This window comes from Rhodnius prolixus, unplaced genomic scaffold (assembly GCF_049639745.1).
Source record: "Rhodnius prolixus isolate KJV_2025 unplaced genomic scaffold, Rpr scaffold_15, whole genome shotgun sequence".
Taxonomy (NCBI): Eukaryota; Metazoa; Arthropoda; class Insecta; order Hemiptera; family Reduviidae; genus Rhodnius; species Rhodnius prolixus.
In genome coordinates, this window is record NW_027411605.1 from 563,427 (window position 1) to 586,041 (window position 22,615).

The 22,615-nt window shown below is 35.2% G+C and overlaps 1 protein-coding gene across 5 annotated transcripts in view; it reads right to left on the reverse strand.

The window, feature by feature from the left end:
- The window catches only part of LOC141454879 (calcitonin gene-related peptide type 1 receptor-like), a 213,724-nt gene that overhangs the window by 148,183 nt on the left and 42,926 nt on the right, over positions 1-22,615 (reverse strand). Inside the window, exon 1 of one of the 5 annotated variants that reach the window (XM_074129565.1) lies at positions 15,638-16,287. The exons of 3 other annotated variants lie outside the window; for them this stretch is intronic. The gene's annotated coding sequence lies outside the window, so the exon portion shown is untranslated. One more of the 5 variants, XM_074129566.1, reaches the window with a different exon arrangement.

Genomic DNA, 22,615 nt, shown 5'->3' on the forward strand with positions numbered 1-22,615 from the left:
CACAAGAGATAAGGCCGTGCCTTAAAAGGGGGGAAAAAGGGACATTAAAGGGACTTTGTCCAAACACCCACTCTTAGAATATCCATAATCGAATTTTCAGGAAATGATGTATAAATATTGGTTTGTAGGTTCGTATGTTTGTAATGTCACAGTCTGAAGTTTAATTGAAATCGTAGCATCCGTTTTTTGAGGTAATTTTAAAGTATTAAAAAATATTTTTAATGGAGTGGCACTTCCGGAATTCAATGATAATGGAACTTTAGTCCTCTTGCAAGTTTTAATAGGAAACTTAACGATCTTTATTCCCAAAGTTGAGCTTACTTGATTTTCTCTGCGTAAATGTTTAGTAAAATTGTACTTACTTCCTGTGGTAGCCGAAAGGAACGAAAATGCTGTAAACTCTTTTTATAGTTTAGTTTATTTAAACTCACCGATCACCTAGACTAAAAGCACCCTTAAGAATCCTTTACTGTTTCGAATCCAGCAGACTTTAAATTACCGGCTCATGGTATTTCCTCTCTTGCCAAGAGCGGAAGGAAGAAAATAGAAAAAACTGCCAATAAGCATTTCCAACAAACAATGTGAAAGTTGAGAGTACTTTTCTTGTGCTTTAACAACACTCTAGCCAACAGTCAAGTCACTAAGAAGCTGTGAAGTATCCTTGGTAACAATAGAATCAAGTTCTAAGAGTGGTTGCTTTCTGAAACAGGTGGGCTCTTAGCCATGGACCATTAAATTTTACCATCTGGTCTTCTGGGAGGAAGAATCTCAGGGGGGTGCGCCTAGTAAATTCTGATTTAGAAATTTTTGGAAGTGATTAGAAAATTGCTCAGTTCGTTTAATCAGGACATCAGATAGAACGGCAAATCGTCTGTTGCGGAACAACAAAAATCTTAGCAACCTTGTAGAAGGTAATCTAGGTAACATTACCTCTTTCTCTTGCTTTCTAATTAAAATATTTTCTCTAATAAGACAAAAATTTGATCCTGTAAAAATGAGAGAAAATAAAAAGCAAAACAAACAGAAAACAATTATTATAAATTTTGAATACTTAAGGGTGAATTAAACATAAAGTAACATAAGTCTAGTTTATTCACTTAATACATAAGGCATAACATAACATAAGGAGTGTCACTTACTACCTGCAAACTCTCTTACTACCCCAAAACGGGTCATCCCTTCTCATACACCCTCAACAGTATTGCCACTCGCATACCAATACATTTAAATTTACCCACAATCCAAAGTAGAAAACCCTAAACACCATTTTACTTTCAACTTAATTTCAAAATGGATCGCTGAAAATTAAGCGATTTTTCATTTTTCCTTACTAATACTAAAAAAATAGTATTGCTAGTATACAGATTTCCCACTTCCAAGTTATGGAACCCCCTAAATGACGGAAAAATAATTTTTCTCTTACTAGAAAATAGGAAGTATGACGTGTCAAGTTTTCCAAATAGTTTTTAACAGAAGTATTCACTTTTTGAGAACCCCTGAAGATGGTTTTTAGAAGATGATCTCTCTCCTCTCTCTTTCAATGAATATATAATATACACGAGGTATGGCTATTAAATAACGAGACTGATGCTGCTACAGAAGAACTATGCATGCGCCAAATCCTAACGACCGACATCTGTGCAGCGTAAAGTCTTTTCTTTCGATTGCCGCGTCTCACGTGTTTGTAGAGAAATCAGTCTGACCGGAACCGTCGTTTGTGTAAGAGGTGTTAGTTTCGTTTTTACCGAAAACATGATACAGTAAAAACTCTAATATCCGGCACCCTCGGGGTCGGCATGTTGCCGGATATCGAAAATCTCCGGATAATAGAACGCTAATTTCGGCGCACGTAAATTAGATGTAAAATATGATTCTTTAACATTTCTCAGTGAAATACAGAACTGTACATGGCTTTTATGTTCTAATAAAGTAGGCCCTACCATATTGTTAGATACAGTACTACATTAAAATTGAGTGTACAAGAAATTAATATAAATTAATTAAATATAACAGTATATTAAGAGTTATGTTTTAATGATTTTTAAAATAATCGCGGATATCTGACTGTTTGATACGCGATGATCGTTTTTCAACAAATTTTGAATGAAGCATAAGCAGTTGCAAAACTTCCTGAGCCAACACATTTTTTTATGAGTACGTAGCTAGTTGAAAATTTGCCGGTTAATAGAACGTTCCGGATGTTGGAATTCCGGATGAAAGAACTTTTACTGTACTACACATAGTAGTAGAGCAACGAATCGTCGTGAAATTTCACACGAAACTGGGTAAAACCGCTACTGAAACTTATCTTTTATTAAAAGAAGTTTATGGCGATGAATGTTTATCACGTGTGCGAGTTTTTGAGTGATTCAAGCGTTTCCAAGATGACCGAGAAGACGACGGAGATGATGACCCCGCCCGGATCGTCCTTCCACGTCCAAAACGGATGAAAATATCGATTATAATTATAATCAACATTACTACCGTGAGGTGCTTGCTCAACTCCGTGAAAGAGTAAGGAAAAAAAACGACCCGATTTGTGGAAGAACAAGTCACGGGGTTCTCCATCAAGATAACGCACACTGCATTGTCTGTCGCAAGACGTTTCTAGCCAAGTACAACATCCCAGTTTTAGGCCACATCCGCCTTATTCGCCTGACCTGGCCCCATATGACATTAGATCTGTTCCCCAAAATCAAATCTGCATTAAAAGGAACACGATTTCAGTCCAGTTGAAGCTGTGAAAGAAAAAGCGGCACGCGTCATGCAGGAGCTCAAGAAAAAAACTTCCGAGCACTGTTTCGAACAGTGATCCGCTGTGGAGCGTTGTAGGGATAGGAGAGGGGTGTATATTGAAGGTGATAATAACTAAATTTAAAATAAAATGTTTTATAGCATCAGTCTCGTTATTTAATAGCCGCACCTCGTATATGTGTGTACGAGGGTCGTTTGAAAAGTCCGTGCAAAAATAAAAACTACTTAATTTTTTGGGGTAAACCTTTTTTATTTTTCAACATAGTCTTCTTTTAGGCTTATACACTTCGTCCAACGCTGCTCTAGTTTGTTGATCCCTTCCGAATAATAGGATTTGTCCAAGTCTGAAAAATAGCCATTCGTTTCTGCAATCACCTCCTCGTTTGAATAAAATCTTTTTCCCGCCAGCCATTTCTTCATATTGGGGAACAAATAGTAGTCCGAGGGAGCCAAGTCTGGAGAATAGGGGGGATGTGAAACGAGTTGGAACCCTATTTCCATTAATTTTGCGACCACAACTGCTGAGGTGTGAGCTGGTGCGTTGTCGTGATGGAAAAGGACTTTTCTGTGGGCCAATCGTGGGCGTTTTTCTTGCAGCTCGGTTTTCAAACGGTCCAATAACGATGAATAATATGCACCTGTAATAGTTTTACCCTTTTCCAGATAGTTGATGAGGATTATTCCTTGCGAATCCCAAAAGACAGTCGCCATAATCTTTCCGGCCGAAGGAACGGTCTTCGCCTTTTTTGGCGCAGATTCCCCCTTGGTAACCCATTGTTTAGATTGTTCTTTGGTCTCAGGAGTGTAATGATGTATCCATGTTTCATCCACAGTGACGAAACGACGCTTTAAGTCCTGCGGATTCTTCTGGAACAGCTGCAAACCGTCCTTGCAACACTTCACACGATTTCGTTTTTGGTCAAGCGTGAGCAATCGCGGCACCCATCTTGCGGATAGCTTTGTCATGTCCAAATGTTGATGCAAAATATTATGTACCCGTTCATTCGAGATGCCCACAGCACTAGCAATCTCACTCACCCTCACTCTTCTGTCATCCATCACCATATCATGGATTTTATCAATGATTTCTGGAGTAGTAACCTCAACAGGGCGTCCAGAACGTTCAGCGTCACTTGTGCCCATATGGCCACTCCGAAAATTTTGAAACCACTTATAAACTGTTCTAATCGAAGGTGCAGAGTCACCATAATGTTTATCAAGCTTCTCTTTAGTCTCGTGAGGCGTTTTGCCTTTCATAAAGTAGTGTTTAATCAACACACGAAATTCTTTTTCGTCCATTTTTTGAAGTAGCTAATATAAAAACAAACTAAAAATGTTTGAAAATTCAATCTGTATTTCCATTTTTTGGCCTTTTCGTGAGACCTGAAAGAAAATTTGTTATCAAAATCTCTAAACCGGAAACACCACTTTCAAAAAGGTTTATCAAAGTTTTGTTTCACTTTAGGTATTCAGCCACGTAGACAAAATTAATATCTCAGGATGACAAACTTACTTCCATACTTCCATGATTTCTGCCACTGGGCTTGCGCAGTAAATACTAAATAAATAGAATCACTGGCAGCCACAGTTTGTCGTTCATCCCTAACGCTGACAAATTTTGCTAAAGCGTAAAAAAAAAAAAAAAAAACCTAAATCATTTTTAGATAGAAAATATGATATGCATTTCCTTTGGGAAATCTCATCCACAGAACTTTCTGGAGCTAAAAGTCACACTTTTCCATTTAGTGTCATGGGAATTTTCTTTCTTCTTACGTCACTAGTCATGAAAAAGAAAATCTTTTTTTTTTGTTCATCTCACTTTTATCACTCAAAATGTCATTTTTTGAATTATACAAAAATTTACGAGCGTATAAAATTTATTTTTAGCTACAGAATGATTTATTTTTTTTATTAAATTATAATTTATTAATAAATTTGGACTGCTGACGTCATATTTTATTTCCTGTTCATGCATTTTAATGATTTGAAGAATGGTTTCACAAAGTTCTATCTGCTTTTCAAAACACAAAATTGGGAGGGAGAAAAACCTGACGCTTCATTGTAACGGAAATGAGGCAATGAGTACTTCCGTCTCTCTTTCTAGACCCTCTAGTCGAGCTGTTACTCTTGAGAGACAGTATGACCTGCAGCACTTCCTTCCGTAAATTGTACTTAATAACTTAAATGACGCAATAAGTCATTAATAAGTTTGGGCTTCTCAGAAAACCTCCTCTTGGCATCCCTATTTTAAGTACAGTAGCTATCCGGTCTGGCCTTGCCGTATAAGTAGGTTTCTAGCATCTTTCATTGTTACCTTGCTAGAGCCAGCAAAATAATTCCTTATAATTTGGATTTACTTCATTACTTCATTTAAAGATGAAGATCGCGTGGCCACGAAGACATAATATTCTCCACCAACATCTATGTGCTTAAATTTGTAGCAGAGCTAGCTAAGAAATATGAATGTATTTAAAAGTTATAGCCGATTAGAATGAATGGAAGAAAATGATTAGAGAAGGATTACGGTGATTTTAATTTCGGTTAAGCTATAAGGATGGCAGGAATATAGAGTACTGATCCATCCATTAGTTGGTAAGTTTGTATGTAAATAGTTGTATATAGTAGAGGGATGAATGTGTGAAGCGAATGTATTTATAAGTAAGAATAGAGAGTGAGTGATATTCTAGTGATAAGCACCTAGACGATGCTGGCTGTATGGCGAAAGAAGCCAATGCCAAAAAAAAAGAAAAAAAAAAGCTCTTTACTGCTTCCTTCTTCAGCCCCAATGGAGCCAAATATTTCTGCAGGATATTTCTTCCTTTCAAAAATGACTGAAGATTCTTTTCAGTGTCTTTCTGGTAGTCTAGCTATGGGAAATGAGATCTGGGGGAACTCGGGGCATATAAAGATCCAACTTCTTTCTTCTTGAGATCAGTTTGGTTCGCACGTGTATTCAAAGTCCAAAGATTATCTTTTGAAGCATTTACCTTTTATTTCTGTAGCTTGAGAAATATGGTTCCGGATATTTGTTTCTGATTCCAAATGGTCTACCCAGTTAAAAGAGAACCAGCCCCTGCAGTAATAGGCTCCTTCTAATTCAGACTTCTACAAATATTGTTTTAGAATTTTCAAAGTCACTTTTACGGTGCGCACAGCACTCAGCGTTAGACCATTAACAGGAAACTCAAATACTGGACTCCTTACAACAAACAAACCGACTTAATACACGAGATCAACTGTAATCAGTGACGTTCTTTGGACAGCCTTCGCAGCATTTGTAGAAGAGAGTAAAATAACTAAAGATGGATACGATTAACAGAAAAAAAGAAATTACACCCAAAAGGTTCAAAATCAACAACCTCCGAGGATCATGGAAATACGGTCAAAGTTCCTAACGTTAATTAATTACAGAAGGCATAGCAAATTACTAAAAATCTAATTTACGTATATAACTAAATAATCAAAACTCAATCTAGAAGGCAATGGTCAGCCATTGGCAGTCACCTGGTTGTAACCTCCTCAAGGGAGTAAGAAGGACACACCCCGCAATAAAACATTAGGCAATTAGTGAAGATGAATTTTTACGCGCAACAGAAACTAAAGTTCGAAACCAAAAAAAAATGAGAAAAAGCAAGAATAACTAGTACAAGTAAGTTTAACATTTATTAAAAATTTATCCTTCAATTATAACTTGCTTTCAAAAATATTTAACATTCATGCAAAAGTGGTATGAATTAATAATTGCTTGGCGTTTTATTTCTTCATGTGAATCATTCTCAATATAAGGGTGTAACATCTTGGCTTGATTTACTTTCATTTTCAATCTTCACAGCATTGTTTGAGAAAAGTATTTTGATACGGGTTCTTTTGATCAAGAATAGAAGGCTTGTTACGCAACGGAACAATGAACATCGTCACCCCACTACAGCGTATGCAGCGTATTTCTTTCTGTATCCGAGAAATCAATGACATTGCTCTAATACAATGTTATTTTGTTTTTTTTTTATACGGAGCAACGTCTTTGCTAAATCCACCGTTGATCCAATCAATGATACCTCTATTCTGAACCAAATTTTAATCACTCTTTAGAATTTTGAAGGAAATTGAAGCTGACTTTTTTCTTTTTTTTTTTGGAAAATTAAGTAAACTAGAAAACCATTTAGTTTTCTCTAACTTCCGATTGATTTTATTTCGACGAAAGGCTATTTCCGGCGGAAACTGAAACTCGAAAACCTACACGATTACAATGTATTCTCTTACTATAATCGAGAAAAACTAGAAATTTATTTCTCTTTAGTTTAGTTTTTCAAATTCTAAATTTAATCGAACTTTCAATATGCCTTACATAATTTAAGAACTGTAAAATGTCAGATATAAATATTCTGAAGTAATGTAGGGCTGACGCGGCTACTCACCCTGATCAATACAAATAAATAAACCATTCTGGCCAGCTAACTCACACGACTATCCATATTCTTTATCCATTATTTTTTCGTCTATCTTCTTAGTTTGCCAGAAAACTTCTAGATTCTCATTGATATCATGAAGATCACAAAATACTAAATTATAATGAAAGAAATGTTAAAGGTAATACCCAAAGTCCTCTCTCCTCTCTGTGCCACATTAAAGATTTAGTGAAAAACTTCTTCTTTTTTTTTTAAAAGAAAATTGATTGCATTCTTTTGTTTACTAAGTTTTCCCTTTCTTCAAGGAGGAGAGGTTTTCAATGAAAATCGCACTTCCGGTGCAATTGTTTTAATCAACCACAGAATAATTAACAGCGCAATTAATCCTGAATAATATTATTAAAGTAATAAAAATCACATATTGCATAAAAAGAGCGCCTAAAGGGGGGGGGGAAGTACAAGTAAATCCTCTCTTTTAGAACTACCTTAAAATGGATTTTTTTTTAAAAAAATTTAAAAGGTTTAGAAATAAAATTTTCCGGTAGGAAGTCGCTGATACAATGCAGCTTCCAGCTTCCTAGCTGTTGCAATCCCACGGGTGTTCCTAGCACAGTACTCCATGCACTTTCACCCACACAGTAGGCAGTAGGGACACACAATACACTTACGATACACTGCACACCAAGGCTTACGTATATTGTCACCTACAAAAATAACTTCCTACTGAAGCCACACAGCGCTGGAGACGTTTCTTCCACTCCTCATAGCAGTGGTTCGAACTCCGATACTGGAATAGCCTTCAGCTGGTCGGTTACAGCCGTTTGAATGTTTTCCGACTGTCCACAAAATGAGTTCCCTTGAAGTGATTTTTCAATCACTCGTTTATTGAAATTGCTGGAGAATTATCGTGATGCAACACCCACGAGTTTTTGGCCCTGTAAAAACATTCCTGTGGCTCCTCAGCCTCCTTATTCGTCTGACTTGAGTCCTTGTGATTTTTTTTCTCTTCCCGAAGTTGAAAAATCACCTCAAGGGAACTCATTTTGGGACAGTCGAAAACATTCAAACGGCTTTAACCGACCAGCTGAAGGCTATTCCAGTATCAGAGTTCGAGCACTGCTATGACGAGTGGAAGAAACGTCTCCAGCGCTGTGTGGCTTCAGAAGGAAGTTATTTTGAAGGTGACAATATAGAATTGTAATTCTTTTTGAATAAAAAATCAGTCTCATTACTTAATTTACAGACCTCGTATACGTACACTATACACCCAAGGGGCTACCTTCCCCTAGGAGATTGCTTCGGCAAAAAGGAGTAAACCCTTTAAATCCAAGATCCTTCATTGTATCCACGTGGGTTTGGCGTAGGGGCCCATCAATTCTATCCAGCAAAACCTTAATAATTTGTCTTGGAACCTTAATTGGAAAAATCGAGAAAACCAAGTTAAAAAAAAAAAATCGTTAAAGCTGTTTTTCGAGAGGAAAAAATCGATTTACTACAGCTTTCGATCGATTTGGAACAAAAAATCTGATTACAGGATCCTCTGTTGGCGCCTAAACAAAACATCAATCTGGACCAGCCTGAGATTTTCTAATTTTTAATTATGGACACGGACAGACATACAAACCACTTTTAAAGACCATTTTTTTCGTGAGTTATCTTGAGTTAATAACACCTTTTTTTTTTATTTACTTGTAAAGTCACACCAGCGCTAGATACACTATAAGTAACAATGACAATAACTGACATCAAACCAACTAATTGAGGGGAGAAGCTACCCAGTGATAACACTCCCTAAGTCGTCTCCAGGATTAGCTACTCTCTTCAGAAGAGAGAAAATCGCGAGGCCTAACTGACGTTTTAATCGTCTGGGAGGATGATCTGAAAGGTGATGACTGATGAGATTATAAATGGCGGACAAGAGGATTTGGAATGAGTGTGCAAGTTCTGATGAAAACTTTTGAAGCGAATTCTTGCAACCTGGACTTACACCTTAAATTCGAAAATCTGAACGATTGCCATATTTTAATTTTTTATTTTTGGCAAGGAATAGTTAAGCTAGAATTGCCACGTCTTGTTTAATAAGTTCATTTTGCAATGAAACGAAACTGGATACGTTGCCATATGAACAAACAAACAAATTCATTAGATTATTTATTTAGGATAGGATGCTGGGCTACACAGCAGATTTAAGTATTTATCTTAAAAAGCAAATATCATTACGTTTAATGAGTGACTCATTAACTTTCTTGTTCTAATAAAATGTTAATTAACTAGGGAAAAGTCGGAAAAACTTTGCAGAAAGTAGAAAGTCAACTGTCCTAGTTTAGTACTTTGAAAGGAAAGCTTGAGGTGAGGAGGAGGGGAGGCGAAATGAAAAAAAAGTCTTAAAGGGAATGGAATTTATTGTCTAATTTTATTATAAAAGTTTTACATCTGCTAATATTTGAAAGCAAAAATTTAAGATGATATTTTCCCGTATGGTAACAATTGCCGACAATCTTCGGCAGTAGTTGGTCCATCTCTTTTCTTTTCTATTGGCTGGGATCTCAACTATGTTACCAACCATTCTGGTCTGTCGTATCGCTTCTTTTTACTGTTCTATCCTCCCACGTTCACAATTAGGCTTCACTTTTTACTCTGTTATAATAGGGATACGCTCATGGTCTTTAGCAGACCATTTTGTAGCGTCAAGTTTGCGGATTGAATGCAGGAGAAGGGTCTGCTACTGCATCTCTGTAATAGTTAAAATGCACTCATGGTCTTTAGCAGACCATTTTGTAGCGTCAAGTTTGCGGATTGAATGCAGGATAAGGTCTCCTACTGTATCTCAGTGTTTTACTTCTGTCTCTCTGTAATAGTTAAAATGCACTCATGGTCTTTAGCAGACCATTTTGTAGCGTCAAGTTTGCGAGTTGAATGCAGGATAAGGTCTGCTACTGTAGCTCAGTGTTTTACTTCTGTCTCTCTGTAATAGTTAAAATGCACTCATGGTCTTTAGCAGACCATTTTGTAGCGTCAAGTTTGCGGATTGAATGCAGGATAAGGTCTCCTACTGTATCTCAGTGTTTTACTTCTGTCTCTCTGTAATATTTAAAATGCACTCATGGTCTTCAGCAGACCATTTTGTAGCGTCAAGTTTGCGAGTTGAATGCAGGAGAAGGTCTGCTACTGTAGCTCAGTGTATTATTTCTGTCTCTCTGTAATAGTTAAAATGCACTCATGGTCTTCAGCAGACCATTTTGTAGCGTCAAGTTTGCGGATTGAATGCAGGAGAAAGGTCTGCTACTTATCTCAGTGTTTTACTTCTGTCTCTCTGTAATAGTTAAAATGCACTCATGGTCTTCAGCAGACCATTTTGTAGCGTCAAGTTTGCGGATTGAATGCAGGAGAAGGGTCTGCTACTTATCTCAGTGTTTTACTTCTGTCTCTCTGTAATAGTTAAAATGCACTCATGGTCTTTAGCAGACCATTTTGTAGCGTCAAGTTTGCGGATTGAATGTAGGATAAGGTCTGCTACTTATCTCAGTGTTTTACTTCTGTCTCTCTGTAATAGTTAAAATGCACTCATGGTCTTTAGCAGACCATTTTGTAGCGTCAAGTTTGCGGATTGAATGTAGGAGAAGGTCTGCTACTGTATCTGTGTTTTACTTTTGTATCTCTATTAGTTAAAAATGCACTCATGATCTTTAGCAGACCATTTTGTAGCGTCAAGTTTGCGGGTTGAATGCAGGAGAAGGGTCTGCTACTGTATCTCAGTGGAGCAATGTGAAGCTTTTCTCGGTATTCTGTCTGCCTGCAGTGGCCTTAACGCAATGGCAGAGGAGTTAGCTAGACTTGAGAAGGTTTCCCTCTCCGCTGATGAGCAGAAATGTGTGAAATGATACGATTGCCTTTGAACTTTGAATATTTAGCGGTTCCACTATCTGTACGAGATTAGGGCTAGCTAGACTAATCTAGGATAAAAATTCGAGTGATTGTTTACCATTTAAATTCAATTTGAAATTTAAAATTATTATCTGCCAAATGCTTCCATATTCTTTATACCAAAATATGAATATGAAATGATTAATTAATTTTACGTAAGCTATCTTTATTTATTACACGCCCTCATGCTTTTTTTTTCAAAAATATATTTTGGACAATAAGGGACATCTCGGCGAAGGAAGGGCTTATGTTGGTGGAGGCGCGACCACAATGGAAATGCTTATCGCAAATATTCATGTACCACCAACCTTTTTCCCTTTTTATCCTTAACAAAGGAAGTAGTGTCCTTTTCATGCAGGGTTTTTTTTGTTTTATATATATATAAAAATGGAAACCGTGGTATTAACTGACATCATGGTCTCTCATGGTATCTTTTGTAAAATATTATTATTTAAACTTTACTACGGAACTGGTTATTGTGAATTTGGGGAAACAAAAAATAAAGAAAATCAGGAAAAGCAGGAAAGAAAAAAATATATTCGACCTCTGTGCTTAAGTACTGGGATAAAATCTTCTCCTTCGGCAACAACGGCCCTATCAGTCATGCATAGTGCATAGCATACCCCCTTCGGTCTTTACGTACCAAAGATCTAATTACGGGCAAAGAGGCGATTTAACACAGTAAGCGTGTAAGAGACCGTTTGCTCTCCCACTTAATGGGCAGCCCTCTTGAAGAACTCCGCACCACTGTAGACATATTTTCTGAGAAAAGAAATCAGATCAAATTATTGACGGCGTGGACACTTGGCTGAACCCTGATGGAGGGTCATCTGTCTTCTTGTCAGGTACAGGCTGGACTTGTATAGGTGTCCCATAGTACTAGATAGATAGCAATCTCCTTAGTCCAGTAGCTCCAAGGGTTATCACAGGCCTTCATGTCTTCAGAAACCCACCTGTCCTTAACACGTCTTCTCTATACCCATCCTAGTCAGACAATCTCCAGAATGGCAATTCCTATTCTATATTTAATAGCCTGGGATGTCAACTCTCTAACGTCTTTCTCACATATCACGATTCTCGACGTTCAAATTCATATTTCTTTAATTGCACACACCTTTAATCTATTCCAATTCCGCTTCACAATATCCTCACAAAAGTGCAATAAAAATCCCATTCACTAGAGAAGTACTTCCGTTTAGGAAATTTAGATCGCTAAATCGAAATGTAAATTTTCAACTGCCTGTGATTTGTTTTTTTTTTTTTAAAGTCGGAAAATCTTACTGCATTGTGAAAGCATAAATCCAATTATGGTTAGGTGTGGAAAATGGTTACTTCATAAGGAAATTATTTATGGTTTCAAATGAATATTGATTTTCAATTAACCGAAGCACTACTTCAATACCCTTTATCATTTAAAGTAAAAGAAAACCCCTGGAAAGTGAAAACTTCCTGCAGAAAATAATAATAATTTTCAGGGAAGGGATTAGCTATGCGGTTATCGTACAGGACTCCCACGCGGAATTCCCGGCTTCGAATTCAGCTGCTGGTCCCTTAGATTTTCTCTTCCTTCTTACAGCTCATTGTCCGGTTATAGACAAAGTTGTCTGTAACGAGAGAACACAGTCCAGAGGCGGGCAGGGCACTAAAAAAGTTTCGGGCGCCAATAACTTTAGACGTTGACGCGCCTTAAATCATTTCTTTTTTGAAAAATGCTTATATAAAAATTATAATTATAATTTTCTCGAGTTCAACCATCTTTCACTGGATTATAAAGATACGATTTCAAAATCAATCATTGCTGATAATGTGGTTAAAAGTTTATTAGTAAAAGAATAAAGTTCTATCATTATGTCCCAAATTTCTTATTTATTTAACTTAAATAAACTTATTTAAATAATAACTATTTAAATAATTTAAATAATAGCATTGTTTCTCTAAATGAACTTTGTACGTTTCCTGCTAAAAAATAAGCGTGCCAAAGTTGAAGATAATTAAGTACCACGGTTTATTGGCCTGTTAGGAACTTATGAACGTACTTTTTTTTTTTATAATACATATTATATACTGTTATGTACACAAAATGGTAAAATTGTATTTTCCAAGTAGAATAATTTATCGACTAGAACGTGTAAACATACATAACATACGGCGCTGTATGTTCCATAAATCTAATTCCCTAGATCCCCCCTCCGCTGTTTTTTTAAAGTTTACCATCCCTTGCCAATAGTGAATTTAGCCTTACTCTAAAGGGATATATTTGTGTCAAAAATGGATTTAGAATTCTAGATCTAAAGGAAATCGTTAATATGTAATGGCGATTTTAGGATCCAGGGCTGTTCAGCATAAGACTATACGTTACTTTGGGAGGGAGGCAATTCTGGACATCATTTGCAACAACAACAAAAAAAAAAAAATCTGTAAAAACTATTGTATACCCATTCGAAAGGTATGTAGATGTTTTTTCATGAGTAGTGCACATTTTAAACTTATATTTTTGAGAAAAATGAAGTCAAAGTTTTTGGAAAAAAATTAGAAACTTGCTATTTCTTATGTTTGGACCACAATTTGAAATACTTAATATTATTATTTTGGAATATAAATTAGTTTATTTAAAAGGAAATTTAACCTTCTCTCTAATGAGCTTATTGAAATTGCAGTAGCTTTAATAGTTTGAAAAATATAGACATCTTTTTGTTAAAAAGTAGTAACACCTTGAAAAAACATAAAATTAAAAATATCTATAAAACGGAGCCGAATTGAGCCATAGTTTTTATAGAACTTTTTGTTGCAAATGATGCCCAGAATCGCCTCCCGAAGTAACGGTAGTCTTATGCTGCACACTCTGTATAAAAGAATGGTAATTGTATAAAACAACAGGCCGACTACTTTGATTTTACAACAATATCTCCAGCAATAATTATTTCCTAATTCCTGTGGGAAATCGAGAAGTTAGATCCGCAAAATGGGAGTGGTCCGTAAAGTCTACATTGGGACTATTGTTGCTCCCAGTAGATTGAGCATCTCCACCACTTTAATTGGTCTGTTTAATGAGTTTTAGGAGTCTGTAGAGGAGCTATTCTGGGCACAAAGGATAAAGCTATGAGCTCTTTGTTTTTATTTTTGAACCAAAAAGCCAAAATCTAAGCGATTTTAAAGCCCAATCACAAGAGCAACAATTATTGTGTTGTTATTTTTCTAGATCTGGATAGGCTAATCCCGTTTTCGGGTCCCTTGCCGAATGTGTTACCACCACCTACTGTGGTTTTTTTCAGAAGGCCTTCAATAGAGGCCTGGCCATGTTTTTTAAAAATCAGGATCTAAAATTTAGACGAAAGCTACCTTCGTAGGAAGACAGCCATATCTTCTAAAATCGACCAGAACAATCATCTCTTCCTAATATGTTAATCCAATAACCAACTACGATTAAAAGTTCTCATTTTTAAGGAAATCTGATTGGTGATGATTTGAACCAATTAAGAGTGACTTCTACGCCAGTTTTGTCCCGTTCTCTTCGCTAGAGGAAATAGTGCAATATCGTGTCTAATTTTACACCGGAAACGCATGTTTTAAGGTCCTCTAAATAGGAAAAAAGAAGTTTTTAGCGCATTGTTGGTTGATGAATGTTTGTGTTTACAAGCAGAGCCGGATTAAGATGAAAAGAGGCCCTACGCTATTCCACTTATAAGGCTCTTTCACCTCCCATTTTTAAGTTTGTAAATTACATGAGAGATAATAAAATACAACACTACTGTGATATATATCAATATGTTAGATGAAACATGTTGTTATTGGTACTGTTTTTAGAATAGCGTAATTTTAATTTTGCTAACAATTTGAATATAGGCCCCTCTTGATCTTGAGGCCCTAGGCTGAAGCCTAGTTAGCCTATAGGAAAATCCGACCCTGCTTACAAGTCTCAAATCTAAAACTTGAAAACGTATAAAGTTCCAATCTTGGTACATACCGTTTCAATTCCTTTATTACCGCGTTTGATTCCAAAGGCTTTCAGTCTGTATCCAATTGGAAATAAGCTTTACCAGAAAATGACTCCTCCTAAAGATAGAACATATTACAACAATTAACGTTTCCGCCAGCTACATAACTTTTTTGGGGGGACGTTTCGAAGAACGTAAGAGTTCCGGTTATGACGTTGACAAATGAAGGAAAGAAGAAGACGATGGCACTATATGGCAATGTGGAAACTGACCATAAATCTTTTGGCTATATTTGGCTATACAAACCTAACCATGTTTACTTTTGTAGTAGGCATTTTTAAGTATAAAGCAAAAAATTTAAAATTACGACAGAGGTTTGTGATTTTGTTTTTATTTACGGAATATGGAGAAATTTTGAATTAATTTTTGCTTAAATTTTTCAAATTTTTTTGTTTTTTAATTATTCAATAATAATAAATTAATTACAAAAAAAATTAAAAATAAATAATAATTTTAAAAAAAGAACAGTGGCTGGTAAATTACTTTGAATGTTGCACACTTATCTGGCATGCTTACGAGAAGCACGCGTATTTTTGTCAATGAGGTTGTTCTTCCTACCTGATAGCGTGCGAAGCAATGTTCAGGATGACAGCTGGATCCTAACTGCTCCCAGTTGGCGGCAGTTAGTTGTTAGAGGAGGCGCCACTCGGGGGCAGCACTACCCATCCATCTGTCTGGCACCCTCCCATTCTAACTCTCTTTTTCTTCGCAGAGTTTCAACACTAACGCTATCTACGTTACGCTTTTACAACTATTTCATGATCATGCGCTACATTGCTTTTTAACAATATAACATATACGTATATCTATTTTTTTTTTTTTTAAACCAGCTTGTCTTTTATTTTTATTGTTTTGGCAGTAATTTCAAGAAATCGTCTTAAATTTGTCCCGTTGTAAGAGGAAGGATTTTCAAGGTTTCGGAATAAGATCAACTTCTCTTTCTGATTTACTTGCCCTTAAGGTATCATTACTGTGTAATCTACGATCTCATCATCCAATAATTAGCTATAAATGAGTCCTACCTGGGTCGAACCACAGGTTGAGAACCACTGATTTAAAAGTTAATAATAGTTATTTATTTAACAAGAGTGGAAAGTAGTACTTTTCCTCACGCGAGGCAGGGTTTGCACGCACGAGCGAGCGAAGCGATGCGAGTGCAAGTGCAAATTGCCGAGTGTGAGGAAAATACTTTACACTAGAGTTAAATATTATATTTTTTCTGCAACCATTTATTAACTAATAAAATTAAAAATTTCATTTTTACAGTCTACAAAAAGTAATTTATTTATTATAAACATTTATTGTTATATTACAATTATTTACATTACTTACGTATTTACATTACTTATTACATTTTCTGCTGTTTCTTTTATTGATGGAGGAGTGTTTTCTAAACAGGCATCACTAGAATCCATTTTAAATTTCTATAAGGTAACACTATAACCTTTTTAACTGTTATAATTAAAAATATCTAATTATTTATTAAAGTATTATTTTTATTTCTATATTCCTTTCAATTTTTATTTTATTTTTTAATATTCGTTTTTTAATTATTTAAATAAAATAAATTTAAATAAGCTTATTAGAGTTTTACAGAAAATATTTATGTTAATAACAAAACTTCTTATATCAAGGAAGCACAATAAAGTTTTTCCACTCACTTGTGCGGAAAGTGACACTAATGGGAATTCCCCCCACTAGTGTGGGAAGTTGGGCATTACACAGCTGATTTTAATTGAGTAATGAGAACTTCCCTACATGGTTGCAGAAAAAAGAAAACAATAAAGTATGTTTGCTAGGCGGTTATAGGCTAGACCCGCAAAGCTAAGATGTATTGCGGTACTAGGCTATATTCCCAATGGTTAATATGAGAAAATTATAGTAAAGTAAGTTAGGCAGTTATAGGCTAGACCCGCAAAGCTAAGGTGAATTGCGGTACTAGTCTATATTTCCAATGGTTAATATGAGAAATTTATAGTAAAGTAAGTTAGGCAGTTATAGGCTAGACCCGCAAAGCTAAGATGTATTGCGGTACTAGTCTATATTCCCAATGGTTAATATGAGAAATTTACAGTAAAGTATGTTAGGCGGTTATAGGCTAGACCCGCAAAGCTAAGGTGTATTGCGGTACTAGTCTATATTCCCAATGGTTAATATGAGAAATTTATAGTAAAGTATGTTAGGCGGTTATAGGCTAGACCCGCAAAGCTAAGGTGAATTGCGGTACTAGTCTATATTTCCAATATGAGAAATTTATAGTAAATTATGTTTGCTAGTCGCCTCCGTCCTCGAACACCTAATTTGGTGGTTGGACGTAAAGCCTGCCTGAAAAAATAGGCAATTACTTTACTTTTACTTTTAGATTGAATTAGATTAAACTTAGATTAGTCCTAGATGTGATAATTTTAGTTGCAATTTATTTTTTCATTATTTTGTTTTTGTGAAACCTCTTTCTAAGTTGCTCAGGGAGGCTTGAAATTAAACTATATTCACAAAGTGCCATTTCTGTACGATATTTTACGATTCCTAAGACCAGTATAATATTAACGGGTTTGCCCCCATACCATGTTGTAACTGCTTTAGAAGAGCGAATAACCGGTACGACTTCTTTAGAGTTGGATTTTCGGTTGAACAAGAACAAAAAAGTTCTTAAAGTATTCCTGAGAAGATTTTAGTAGAGTTCTGGAAAGCTAGTAGGCCACGTGTCCTGAATTAGGGACTCTCTACTGAAGTGTATTCAGTCATAATTCTGAAATTTAGTAAACATTCCAAGTTTCTTCTTCCTTAATGACGAAAGCCTCCTCTCCCCTCCAAAAGAAGGAACCTACATATAATAAAATATTCTACTTTTGTCTGAAAGTTCTGTTTAGAAGGATATGGGGATTGTGTGGGTGAAGTCAAAATATAATAATAATAATAATAATAATAATAATTTTATTTGTATTTGGGAAGACCCATACAAAATGGAGTTTGGTTCTCCTCAATAAAACAATACAATTAGAGTGTATAATCTGACAGAGAGAGAGAGATAGAGAAAAAGAAGAAAAAACAAACAAAACACAAAAAATAATAATACAATAATAATACAAAAAGTAAAAGATAAAAAACATCAAAAAGGAAAATAAAAGAAATATAAATCTTCCAACAAGACAACATTAACTAAAATAATATGAAACAAACAGTTTATATAAACCAATAATAAATAAAAAATTACCCTTGTTTAAACTTTTGTAAATAATTACTTATAACTAATAATAACAGTAATAATAATAAAAAACAGCTCACAAATTATCAGAAAAATCTTTGAACTTCAAAGCTGAAGTCACAAAATAAAATAAATTATCCATTTGTTTTAAATCATTTATAACAAGTAAATTTTGTAAATTTTCTTCTTTTTCCAAATTAGATTTCAAATATGTGTCTAAATACTTTTTTCTTATGTTTTTAAATGTAGGGCAGACTAATAGAAAATGAAAAACATTACAAGGTTCCTTTAAATTACATAGATCACATATAATCTCATCATTAAAACTGTAACTGTGATTTCTATAATATAATTTTGCATTTAAAGGGTTAGCAAGCCTTAACTGGCTTATCACTCTATGTTTTATTATTGGAGATCTGATTTCTAAGTAATATTCTCTAAAACCTAGATTGCTTATATGTTTATATAACGGATTACTGTTTGAATTGAATACAGAGTTGATATCTATTGAAATATTATTATTTTTAACTTTCTCTGAGATGTTAGAAATTTCTTTTTCAATTAAATTTACATTGGTCATGTGAAGAATGTTTTCAGCTCCAATCGGTATTAGTTTTGATTTAAATTGTGAAAACCAATTAAATTGTATTTTATTTGTAGGCGCAGAGTCCAATTCAACCAACTTTTGCAAACACATTCTAGGCAGTCTATCATCTTCCATCTTTTTCACTTTAATAAACCAATTACACATTCTCTTAATAACCAAATTTTCAAGGTGATCAACGCCTGTTTCTAAACGAACCAAATAGTTGGCAGTATTTCGGGGCCAATTGAAAACTGTTTTAAAAAATTGCGTACTTATTATATCAATTCTATTGCAGTATAATGGTGCCCAAATCTCAGATGAATAGAGTAAGGTCGAGCTAATTAATGATCTAAAGAGTTCAAATTTTGTTTCCCAAGCGTCCGATTTGGATTTAATTAATATATCTCTAGCTTTGGTTGAAGCGATCTTTGACTTTTTAATAAACTCTTCTACTGCCACCGAAAAAACCCCTGAAGATGAAAAAGTAACACCTAGATAATTGAATCTATTGCAAATTTCAATTTTTTCATTATTATAATAAAAAGCTAGTGATTCCTTAATTCTTTCTCACTTCGCTTCTCGGCCTTTTGGCTAAGATCAAAGTGGTGAAGTCAAAATGGATGAGGAGTAGTCTCTGTGGGTGCTAGTTGAGTTGCGGCTGGAGTAGGGGTCTTGTATTTGAAACCCAATGGGTTAGAAGCAATTTTGGGTTTGTGAACACTACTTCCTAAAACCGTATGAGTAGTTCATACAATAGACGATAGATTTATTACTGTCGGTAATAAATTTGTGCTCAAGTTTATGTGGTTTGAGTGTAGGCTGGGGTGAGCGCAGGGACTATGGCTAAATTAAGAACGATTCTTTACTACTTTTTGTACATGTTGTAGACATTTGTATCTTTGGGCTTGGGTTCAGACTTGGGCAAATTGTGTATGGGCGCCGCAAATAAACTGAAAATGGATTTTCTTTTTTCTTTTTTTTTTCCTTATTATTAAACTCCTTTTGAAAACACTTTTTCAACTTCACTTTTCTTTTTTCTAAATAAGAAAATGAGGAAAAAAGAAAATACTCTCAAATTGTTTACAGCCAATGTAAAGTGAAAATAAACTAACCTAAAGGGAACTTGAATGAAAATTCAATTTTCCTCCCTCTCTCTCTTCTATCTCACACACACTCCTTTTCTTGGCTCTCGCCGGAAAATATGCTCTTATTGCTTTTCTATAGCCTTGTCAGTAGGCCTTCTGAATTCTATTCTCAGCCTTCTCTTGGAGTTCTAGCTTTTCTTTATTTTCATCACAATTATTAACTACATTCTTACTTCCATTAGGTCTTGAGAGGAGTACAAATTATCTTAAAAATTCTAGAAATTGATTATTTAAGAATGTGAAAGGGTGAAACATTTTTACTTAGAAAAGTATGTAGTACTGTATAGCCAATCTTTTGAGGCAGGATTTACGTCGAGCTAACAAATTTGGTACCGTGGACGGAGCCGACTATCGAACATACTTTACAATAAATTCCTCATATTAAACAGATAAAATTCAACTTAGCAGAGCGGTTATAGGCTAGACCCGCAAAGCTAAGATGTATTGCGGTACTAGGCTATATTCCCAATGGTTAATATGAGAAATTTTTAGTAAAGTAAGTTAGGCAGTTATAGGCTAGACCCGCAAAGCTAAGATGTATTGCGGTACTAGTCTATATTCCCAATGGTTAATATGAGAAATTTACAGTAAAGTATGTTAGGCGGTTATAGGCTAGACCCGCAAAGCTAAGGTGTATTGCGGTACTAGTCTATATTCCCAATGATTAATATGAGAAATTTATAGTAAAGTATGTTAGGCGGTTATAGGCTAGACCCGCAAAGCTAAGAAGTATTGCGGTACTAGTCTATATTCCCAATGGTTAATATGAGAAATTTACAGTAAAGTATGTTAGGGGGTTATAGGCTAGACCCGCAAAGCTAAGATGTATTGCGGTGCTAGTCTATATTCCCAATGGTTAATATGAGAAATTTATAGTAAAGTATGTTTGTTAGTCGTCTCCGTCCACGACACCTAATTTATAAGTTAGACGTAAAGCAAGCTTAATATTAAAGTAGGCATTGCTTTACTTATTTCAATTTAATTGAAATAAGCCCCATTGCAAGCATCAGCACAACTATTGCCAACAAGTATCCAGTCAAGTTTAAACCATCACTGTACAAAATTGGGTCCTCCCGAATTCAAGGCATCGCGACGAATGTCGTTTTTTCTTTTAGTCCAGAAAGATGCTTATAAAGAAGACATTCAACAACAGAAGAGCTCTGGGAATTGGGCAGAACTTGGATCTTCAATTTATTCAAATTTTTGGACGGAAGTTTGTGAAACGCATTCGCATGAGATAGAAACGGATCTCTTCTGATGCCCTATTATTTCTGTCATTTCCGGCAAATTTCTTCGCTTATTTTTAAATTTTTTGTTTCTTTTCCGCGTAATATTCTTGCTTGATTCTGTGGGGGGGGGGTAAATATAGAAAGGCAGTAAACTTATTGGTTAACAAACAGTCAAGCCCCTCCCACTTCCAAGCAACTGTAAATTCTATTGCTAATCATGTTTCTCCCTTAATGGGGTTGGGGGTTCTATTGCTAACTTTTCCGCTGATATGGAAGCCATATTATCAGAGCGGAAAATTGTACAGCATAAATATCATTTTCAATAAAAGGCCTATGTAAATTTTTTTTTTTTTTGGCCTTTCTGTGTAAATAACAGGACATTTCACTTCTATTACTATAACGGTAAATTTTATTATCTTAACGCCATTGTTGAATAGAGGTGAAATGTTATTAAGCCGTCAAAAATAAAGTTTATTAACTTTTTTATTAAACTATTCAATTACACGTGATCTCACGTGGTTAAAATGGCTAATAAACGGTTTATACAACGGTTCATCTTTTTTTTTTTTTGGCGGAAGCTGCATTTTTTCCCCTCAGGCATTTACGTTGTGTCTATGTGTATGTTTGTTCTGAAAGGGCTAGTTTGGGATGTATTCTGTTATTGGCTCTCATATTGGACTTGAAATAAGTGGAAGGGAGGTGCTCGACCAGGTGACCAATCTCGTTACATTTGTCCCGGTGAGAATGAAATTGGCGTAAGTCCATTTTGAGCAGTTTTGAGATAAAACGAGTTTTGTGTTTTGCTCTGCAAAAAAAATGCAGATAATAAAAATAGCTTTATTAATTTTGTTTTTATTATTATTACATAGCTGGTAATTTTTTGGTGCATATTAGAATGTAATGGGATTTTAAATTATTTTAGAAAATGCAAAAATGTGACTTACTTCATTGTCAACCTCAGCATATCTGGCGCAAGGTTAAACAAAACGGCATTTAAAAGCAATTTTAAGGGTTTTATTTCATAAACTAATGCTTCAAAATGCAGAAGACTCATTTTACTAGCAGATCTTATTTCAACATAACTGACTACACTATCCACAGAACTGATCATCCTGATGATACTGCCCATTGGGGACACTGCAATAGTAATAAAAAACTGTCTTTAACACAATCTTATCCCAACTAATCCTACCAATTCTCCTTCAATCAACAGTCATCTCTCTCCCAATAAACTGAACAGACGATTCAAACTTCTCTCTAAGACTTCTCGACAAGCGATGTAAACTCTTACCACAGAATAAACGACTTATCATACACCATGATACTGAAACCTGCCTGGACTTAAGAGGAATGGAACTTTGGGGCTCAGCC